We start from the raw sequence: 10224 nt of genomic DNA, 5'->3' as shown, positions 1-10224 counted from the left end.
CCCACCAACCCTACCACTCTCTCTCTTCTTCTCCCATTCACCAATCACCCCAACACCTCTTCCCCAAAAACCCCTCACCTATCAAATCCTACCATTCTCTTAACCGCTAACATCCATCCTTCATAAAACCCCACCTACCTTACCATTCAAATTCAAACCACTTTCCCTCCCAAACCCACCCATACATGACCGAACCCTACCCCTCTCTCCACCCCTATATAAACCCATCTTCACTCCTTCATTTTCACACAACCTAAACACTACTTCTCCCCCTTGGCCAAACACAAAGCCTCCCTCCATCTCCTCTATTTCTTCTTCTTCTACTCTCTTCTTTCTTTTTTTGCTCGAGGACGAGCAAACCTTCTATGCTTGGTGTGGTAAAAACATTGCTTTTTGTTTTTCCATAACCATTTATGGCATCTAAGGCCGGAGAAACCTCTAGAAAGAGGAAAGGGAAGGCAAAAGCTTCCACCTCCGAGTCATGGGAGATGGAGAGATTCATCTCAAGGGCACATCAAGACCACTTCTATGAAGTTGTGGCCATGAAGAAGGTGATCCCCGAGGTCCCTTTCAAACTCAAAAAGAGTGAATATCCGGAGATCCGACATGAGATCCGAAGAAGAGTTTGGGAAGTTCTTACCAACCCCATTCAACAAGTCAGAATCTTAATGGTTCAAGAGTTCTATGCCAATGCATGGATCACCAAGAACCATGATCAAAGTGTGAACCTGGACCCAAAGAATTGGCTTACAATGGTTCGGGGGAAATGCTTAGATTTTAGTCCAGAAAATGTAAGGTTGGCACTCAACTTGCCCATGATGCAAGAAGATGAACACCCTTACACTAGAAGGGTCAACTTTGATTAAAGGTTGGACCAAGTCCTCATAGACATTTGTGAAGAGGGCGCTCAATGGAAGAGAGATTCAAGAGGGAAGCCGGTTCAACTGAGAAGGCATGACCTCAAGCCCGTGGCTAGGGGATGGTTAGAGTTTATCCAACGCTCAATCATTCCCACTAGCAACCGGTCCGAAGTCACTATAGACCGGGCTATCATGATTCATAGCATCATGATTGGAGAGGAAGTATAAGTTCATGAGGTTATATCCCAAGAACTTTATAAGGTGGCGGACAAGTCCTCTACCTTGGCAAGGTTAGCCTTCCCTTATCTCATTTGTCACCTCTGTAATTCAGTTGGAGTTAACATAGAGGGAGACATCCTCATTGATGAGGACAAGCCCATCACTAAGAAAAGGATGGAGCAAACAAGAGATCCCACTCATTATGAAATCCTTGAGATGCCTCAAGGGCTGCACTTTTCTCCACAAAACTATTGGGATCAAATCAGCACCTCCCCAGGAAAATTGAGTTCCAACATGGGACAACTAAGGGTGGAGCACCAAGAACATTCCATCCTCCTCCATGAAATTAGAGAAGATCATAGAATCATGAGAGAGGAGCAACAAAGGCAAGGAAGAGACATTGAGGAGCTAAAGTACTCCATAAGATCTTCAACAGGAAGAACAAGCCGCCATCACTACGGTGGACCCGTTCTTTAATTTCCTTGTTCTTTATTTTTCTGTTTTTCAAATTTTCATGCTTATGTTTATCTATGTTTGTGTCTTATGATCATTAGTGTCTTAGGGTCTATGCCTTAAAGTTATGAATGTCCTATGAATCCATCACCTTTCTTAAATGAAAAATGTTCTTAATTAAAAAAGAGAAGAATTGCATGAATTTTGAATTTTATAACAGATTAATTATGTTGATGTGGTGGCAATACTTTGACTTCTGAATGTATGCTTGAACAGTGCATATGTCTTTTGAATTTTTTGTTCATGAATGTTGGCTCTTGAAAGAATGATGAAAAAATGGAGACATGTTACTGAGGATCTGAAAAATCATAAAAATGATTCGTGAAGCAAGAAAAAGCAGTGAATACAAAAAAATATATATATAATAAAGTCGTGATCCAAGGCAAAAAGAGTGTGCTTAAGAACCCTGGACACCTCTAATTGGGGACTCTAGCAAAGCTGAGTCACAATCTGAAAAGGTTCACCCAGTTATGTGTCTGTGGCATGTATGTATCCGGTGGTAAAACTGGAAGACAGAGTGCTTTGGGCCACGGCCAATACTCATAAAGTAGCTGTGTTCAAGAATCATCATAATTAACTAGGAGAATCAATAACACTATCTGGATTATGAGTTCCTATAGAAGCCAATCATTCTGAATTTCAAAGGATAGAGTGAGATGCCAAAACTGTTCAGAGGCAAAAAGCTAAAAGCCCCGCTCATCTAATTAATACTGATCTTCATAGATGTTTTTGGAATTCATTGCATATTCTCTTCTTTTTATCTTATTTGATCTTCAGTTGCTTGGGGACAAGCAACAATTTAAGTTTGGTGTTGTGATGAGCGGATAATTTATATGTTTTTTGGCATTGTTTTTAGTATGTTTTTAGTATGTTTTAGTTAGTTTTTATTATATTTTTATTAATTTTTAGTTAAAATTCACTTTTCTGGACTTTACTACGAGTTTGTGTGTTTTTCTGTGATTTCAGGTATTTTCTGGCTGAAATTGAGGGACCTGAGCAAAAATCTGATTCAGAGGCTGAAAAGGACTGCAGATGCTGTTGGATTCTGACCTCCCTGCACTCGAAGTGGATTTTGTGGAGCTACAGAAGCCCAATTGGCGCGCTCTTAATTGCGTTGAAAAGTAGACATCCTGGGCTTTCCAGCAATGTATAATAGTTCATACTTTGCTCCAGATTTGATGGCCCAAACAGGCGATTCAAGTCAGCTCAAGAATTCTAGCGTAAAACGCCGGAACTGGCACAAGAATGGGAGTTAAACGCCCAAACTGGCACAAAAGCTGGCGTTTAACTCCAAGAAAAGTCTCTACACATAGAAGCTTCAATTCTCAGCCCAAGCACACACCAGTGGGCCCGAAAGTGGATTTTTATGTCATTTACTCATCTTTGTAAACCCTAAGCTACTAGTTCTCTACAAATAGGACCTTTTGCTATTGTATTTGATATCTTTAGATCACTTTAGATCTTTTGATCATCTTTGGATGTCTAGTTCTTAGATTATGGGGGCTGGCCTCTCGGCCATGCCTAGACCTTGTTCTTATATATTTTCAACGGTGGAGTTTCTACACACCATAGATTAAGGTGTGGAGCTCTGCTGTACCTCGAGTATTAATGCAATTACTATTGTTCTTCTATTCAATTCAGCTTATTCTTGTTCTAAGATATTCATTCGTACCCAAGAACATGATGAATGTGATGATTATGTGACGCTCATCATCATTCTCACTTATGAACGCGTGCCTGACAACCACTTCCGTTCTACAAGCAAAACAAGCCTTGAATGTTTATCTCTTGGATTCCTTAATCAGAATCTTCGTGGTATAAGCTAGAATTGATGGCGGCATTCAAGAGAATTCGGAAGGTCTAAACCTTTTCTGTTGTATTCTGAGTAGGATTCAAGGACTGAATGACTGTGACGAGCTTCAAACTCCAGAAGGCTGGGCGTTAGTGACAGACGCAAAAGAATCACTGGATTCTATTCCAACCTGATTGAGAACCGACAGATGATTAGTGTGCTGTGACAGAGCGCGTTGAACATTTTCACTAAGAGGACGGGAATGTAGCCACTGACAACGGTTATGCCCAACATACAGCTTGCCATGGAAAGGAGTAAGAAGGATTGGATGAAGACAGTAGGAAAGCAGAGAGACAGAAGGGACAGAGCATCTCCATACGCTTATCTGAAATTCTCACCAATGAATTACATAAGTATCTCTATCTTTATTTTATGCTTTATTCATAAATCATCCATAACCATTTGAATCTGCCTGATTGAGATTTACAAGATGACCATAGCTTGCTTCATACCAACAATCTCCGTGGGATCGACCCTTACTCGCGTAAGGTTTATTACTTGGACGACCCAGTGCACTTGCTGGTTAGTTGTGTGAAGTTGTGATAAAGAGTTGAGATTGCAATTGAGCGTACCATGTTGATGGCACCATTGATGATCACAATTTCGTGCACCACATTCCGGCTAAAATCGGATGTTCCCAAAAAATAAAAAGCAATTAGAATAGTTCATATGAAATAAAATATAGCTGCAATTACATATAAGGAATATGAACATGAAAAAGCAATGTAAAAAGCAGCATGCAAGCAAGAAATTACAGCATATGAATAGTACGAACAACACAGCAGAATTGCAAAAATTAGAAAACAAGAAGCACAAACAGCGCAATTAATCAGGCCTAAATCCACTAACCACATCCTAGGCTACCTAACAACCTAGAATCCACAACAACATGCATATCTAACTAGCCTAATGATAAACATAAATAGAAAAAATACGGAATTAACTAAGAATGATAGAAGGGTGGCGTTCTGCGGAACCTGGTAGACGTATGAATGAAGGCGGGGCAGAGAGGTGGCTGGGGGATGGTGGTGGTGGCGTCCAACGCGGTGGAGGTGGGTTGTGCGGCAGCGTTGGTGGCTGTTCGAAGGCAGGGGCTTTGGGAAGGGTAATGGGGTAGGAGGGGAAGGGTTGGGACGGGGATTGAGGGTGGTGGTTGTGGGCGGATAGGGGTGCGACGGTGATGGGAGAAGGGGAAAGAAAAAGAAGAAAGAGGGGGAAGGAGGAAGGGGGTGGCGTGGTGGTGGCTTCTGGGTTGTCGTCGGGAGTTGCGGTGGGTATTGGTGGTTGCTGGAGGTTGTGGATGGTGGCTGTGAAGGGAAGAGATGAAGGACAAGGGTGGGGGGGTGAAGCAAATGGGTAGGGTTCGCGTGACTGGGGTGTTAGTAAATTTGAATCCACGCGATCGCCTGGGGCACGCAGTCACATGGCCTGGGTGAAATGGGGGTTGACGCGATCGCTTGGCTGACGCGATCGCATGGGATTGGTAAATAATGAATGGCGCGATCGCGTGGGCAACGCGATCGCGTCGCTAGAAATCGTGCAAAACGCACAATTCTAGCGTTGCTTCAGTGCAACTCTCTGTCTCCTTTGGGGTGGTGTGCTATCCGCGCGACGTGATCGTGTCGCTCACGCTGTCGCGTGGGATTAGTGTTTGTGCATGTGACACGATCGCGTCAGGGACGCGACCGCGTGGTTCATTTTGTGCGAAACTGATGAGCGGATAATTTGTATGCTTTTTGGCATTGTTTTTAGTATGTTTTTGCTAGTTTTAGTTGAGTTTTTATTATATTTTTATTAGTTTTTAGTTAAAATTCACTTTTCTGGACTTTACTATGAGTTTGTGTGTTTTTCTGTGATTTCAGGTATTTTCTGGCTGAAATTGAGGGACCTGAGCAAAAATCTGATTCAGAGACTGAAAAGGACTGCAGATGCTGTTGGATTCTGACCTCCCTGCACTCGAAGTGGATTTTCTGGAGCTAGAGAAGCCCGATTGGCGCGCTCTCAACTACGTTGGAAGTTACACATCCTGGGCTTTCCAGCAATATATAATAGTCCATACTTTGCCCAAGATTTGATGGCCCAAACCGGCGTTCAAAGTCACCCTCAGAATTCCCAGCGTTAAACGCCCAAACTGGCATAAGAATGGGAGTTAAACGCCCAAACTGGCACTAAAACGGGAGTTAAACGCCAAGAAGAGTCTCTACACGAAAATTACTTCATTGCTCAGCCCAAGCACACACCAAGTGGGCCCGGAAGTGGATTTTTATGTCATTTACTCACTTCTGTACACCCTAGGCTACTAGTTTTCTATAAGTAGGACCTTTTACTATTGTATTTTCATCTTGGTTCTTCTGGTTCCCTCTTTGGGGCCGAAACCAATGATCACACTGTTCTTATGTATTTTCAACGGTGGAGTTTCTACACACCATAGATTAAGGTGTGGAGCTCTGCTGTACCTCGAGTATTAATGCAATTACTATTGTTCTTCCATTCAATTCCGCTTGTTCTTTGTCCAAGATATCACTTGTTCTTCAACATGATGAAGGTGATGATTGACGCCCATCACCATTCTCACCCATGAACAAGGTGACTGACAACCATTCTTGTTCTACAAGCATCCGAGGCTTAGTGAATATCTCTTGGATTCTTCGGAGTCTTCGTGGAATAGGCAGGACCTGATGGCAGCATTCAAGAGAATCCGGAAGGTCTAAACCTTGTCTGTGGTATTCTGAGTAGGATTCAATGATTGAATGACTGTGACGTGCTTCAAACCTGTAACCTACTGGGCGTTCGTGACAGACGCAAAAGAGTTATTCTATTCCGGTAGGGGAGGGAACCAAACCGGTGATTGGCAGCACTGTGACAGAGTGTGTGCATTAGCTTTCACTGCGCGGATGGGAGGTAGCTGCTGACAACAGTGAAACCCTACACGAGCTTGCCATGGAAAGGAGTAAGAAGGATTGGATGAAGACAGTAGGAAAGCAGAGAGATGGAAGGGAAGGCATCTTCATATGCTTGTCTGAAGCTCTTACACCAATGATATACATAAGTATCTCTATCTTTATCTTTATGTATTTTCGTTTATTACCTACACCCATTTGAGTCTGCCTGACTGAGATTTACAAGATGACCATAGCTTGCTTCATACCACCAATCTCCGTGGGATCGACCCTTACTCACGTAAGGTATTACTTGGACGACCCAGTGCACTTGCTGGTTAGTTGTGCGAAGTTGTAGTGTTCACAATTTTGTGCACCAAGTTTTTGGCGCCGTTGCCGGGGATTGTTCTTGTGTATGGACAACTGACGGTTCATCTTGTTGCTTAGATTAGGTATTATTTTTCTTCAGAGTTCTTAAGAATGAATTCTAGTGTTTCAAGGTGATGTTCTTATCATCACCAAAGCTGATTGATCATCATCAATTTAGCTCTTGAATGCAATGTCTTGCTGAAGCTTAGCTAGCTATGTCTAATTCCTTTAGACTAAAGCTTTAGACTAACATTGCATGATTCCTGGAATTCTCATTAAGAATTTTGATACCTTTATTTTCCTTTTCACCTAATTTTCGAAAAAACCAAAAAAAAAAAAAATTTACAAAATCATAAAATCCAAAAATATTCCTTGTTTGAGTATAGAGTCTCATTCTAAATTTGGTGTCAATTGCATGTTTCTGTTTTTCTTGCATTTTTTTTTTGAATTTATGCATGTGTCTTCATTAATCTTCAAGTTGTTCTTGATGATTTCCTTGTTTTGATCTTTGAATTCTATTGACTTGAGTGTTTTGTTGTTTCTCATATGCATTCTCATTTTGTTAGTGTCAATAGTATACAAACTGCTAAGTTTGGTGTCTTGCATGCATTGTTATTTGATTTTAGTTGCATTTTGATTATTCCTCATTATTAAAAATCCAAAAATATTTTTAATTTGTGTCTTTTCAAGTCAATAATACAGAGAATTGAAGATTCAGAACATACTGCAGAGGAATCACACAGAAAAAGCTGGGCATTCAAAAATGCCCAGTGAAGAAGACAGACTGGCGTTTAAACGCCAGCCAGGGTGCCTGGCTGGGCGTTTAACGCCCAAAAGGGTATAGTTTTGGGCGTTAAACGCCAGAATGTGCACCATTCTGGGCGTTTAACGCCAGGATGGCAAAGGGGGAAGATTTTGTTTTCAAAATCAATTTTTTTCAAGTTTTCAAAGTTTTTCAAAATCAAATCTTTTTCAAATCATATCTTTTCAATCAAATGTTTTCAAAATCAATTTATTTCCTTTTTCAAAGATACTTACTAACAATTAATGATTTGATTGAACATTTTTTGCCTTTTCTGTTTAGGAAGGTTTTATGTTTGAATCATATCTTTTCTTGTTAGGCAAGTCATTAATTTTTAAAATCATATCTTTTCAAATTGTTTTCAAATCATATCTTTTAAAATTGTTTTCAAATCATATCTTTTAAAAAAATTGTTTTCAAATCATATCTTCTCAATCACATCTTTTTCAAAATAGTTTTCAATCAAATCTTTTTAACTTCTAATTTCAAAATCTTTTTCAAAAATCACTTGATTTCTTTTCCACTCTTATTTTCGAAAATCAATTAAGTGTTTTTCAAAATGTTTTCAAAATCTTTTACTTAATTTTCGAAAATTACTTTCCTCCTTCTCACATCCTTCTATTTTTGGACTAACACTATCCCTTAATGCAAAATTCGAACTTCATCTTCTTTGATAAGTTCGAATTTTTTACCTCTGTCTTCCATTTTTCTTCCTCTGACACTTCAAGGAATCTCTATACTGTGACATAGAGGATTCCATATTTTCTTGTTCTCTTCTCTTTCATATGAGCAGGAGCAGAGACAAAAGCATTCTTGTTGAAGCTGACCCTGAACCCGAGAGGACCTTAAAGAGAAAGCTAAGAGAAGCCAAAGCATAACTCTCTTTAGAGGACCTGACCGAATTCTTCAAAGAAGAAGAAGACATGGCAGCCGAAAACAACAATAATGCAAACAATGCAAGGAAGGTGCTGGGTGACTTTACTGCACCTACTCCTGATTTTTATGGGAGAAGCATCTCTATCCCTGCCATTGGAGCAAACAACTTTGAGCTTAAGCCTCAATTAGTTTCTCTAATGCAACAGAATTGCAAGTTCCATGGACTTCCAATGGAAGATCCTCATCAGTTCTTAGCTGAATTCTTGCAAATCTGTGACACAGTCAAGACTAATGGGGTTAACCCTGAGGTCTACAGACTGATGCTATTCCCTTTTGCTGTAAGAGACAGAGCTAGAATATGGTTGGATTCTCAACCTAAAGAAAGCCTGGACTCTTGGGAAAAGCTAGTCAGTGCCTTCTTGGCAAAGTTCTTTCCACCACAAAGATGGAGTAAGCTTAGAGTGGAAGTCCAAACCTTCAGACAGAAGGATGGAGAATCCCTCTATGAAGCTTGGGAAAGATACAAACAATTAATCAGAAGATGTCCCTCAGACATGCTTTCTGAATGGAGCATCATAGGTATTTCTATGATGGTCTCTCTGAACTATCTAAGATGTCCTTGGATAGCTCTGCTGGAGGATCTCTTCATCTGAAGAAGACGCCTGCAGAAGCTCAAGAATTGATTGAAATGGTTGCAAATAACCAATTCATGTACACTTCTGAAAGGAATCCTGTGAACAATGGGACTAGTCAGAAGAAAGGAGTTCTTGAGATTGACACTCTGAATGCCATTTTGGCTCAGAATAAAATATTGACTCAACAAGTCAATTTGATTTCTCAAAGTCTGTCTGGAATGCAAAATGCACCAAGCAGTACTAAGGATGCTTCATCTGAGGAAGAAGCTTATGATCCTGAGAACCCTTCAATGGAAGAGGTGAATTACCTAGGAGAACCCTATGGTAACACCTATAATTCTTCATGGAGAAATCACCCAAATCTCTCATGGAAGAATCAAGAGAGACCTCAACAAGGTTTCAATAATAATAATGGTGGAAGAAACAGGTTTAGCAATAGCAAGCCTTTTCCATCATCTTCTCAGCAACAGACAGAGAGCTCTAAGCAGAATACCTCTGACTTGGCAACCATGGTCTCTGATCTAATCAAAACCACTCAAAGTTTCATGACTGAAACTAGATCCTCCATTAGGAATTTGGAAGGACAGGTGGGTCAGCTGAGCAAGAAAATTACTGAACTTCCCCCAAGCACTCTCCCAAGTAACACTGAAGAAAATCCAAAAGGAGAGTGCAAAGCCATAAATATGGCCGAATTCTGGGAGGAAGAAGAGGCAGTGAACGCCACTGAGGAAGGCCTCACTGGACGTCCACTGGCCTCCAATGAGTTCCCTAATGAGGAACCTTGGGAATCTGAGGCTCATACTGAGACCATAGAGATTCCCTTGGACTTACTACTGCCTTTCATGAGCTCTGATGAGTATTCTTCCTCTGAAGAGGATGAGTATGTCACTGAGGAGCAAGTTGCTAAATACCTTGGAGCAATCATGAAGCTAAATGACAAGTTATTTGGAAATGAGACTTGGGAGGATGAACCCCCTTTGCTCACCAAAGAACTGGATAACTTGTCTAGGCAACAATTGCCTCAAAAGAGGCAGGATCCTGGGAAGTTTTCTATACCTTGTACCATAGGCACCATGACCTTCAAGAAGGCCTTGTGTGACTTAGGGTCAAGTGTGAACCTCATGCCCCTCTCTGTAATGGAGAAATTAGGGATCTTTGAGGTGCAAGCTGCAAAAATCTCACTAGAGATGGCAGACAATTCAAGAAAACAAGCCTATGG

General features: G+C 40.9%; 1 non-coding gene across 1 annotated transcript; it reads right to left on the bottom strand.

The window, feature by feature from the left end:
* Positions 1 to 8822: 8822 nt before the first annotated feature.
* Positions 8823 to 8930, bottom strand: LOC130953148 (small nucleolar RNA R71). The gene has a single exon (XR_009075321.1). It is a non-coding gene; the product is annotated as a small nucleolar RNA R71 (small nucleolar RNA).
* Between the last annotated feature and the right edge of the window lie 1294 nt (positions 8931 to 10224).

This window comes from Arachis stenosperma, chromosome 9, assembly GCF_014773155.1.
Source record: "Arachis stenosperma cultivar V10309 chromosome 9, arast.V10309.gnm1.PFL2, whole genome shotgun sequence".
In the NCBI taxonomy this organism is placed as follows: Eukaryota; Viridiplantae; Streptophyta; class Magnoliopsida; order Fabales; family Fabaceae; genus Arachis; species Arachis stenosperma.
Note: the sequence above shows the minus strand (reverse complement) of the source record. Positions and strands in the feature narration are given on the sequence as shown.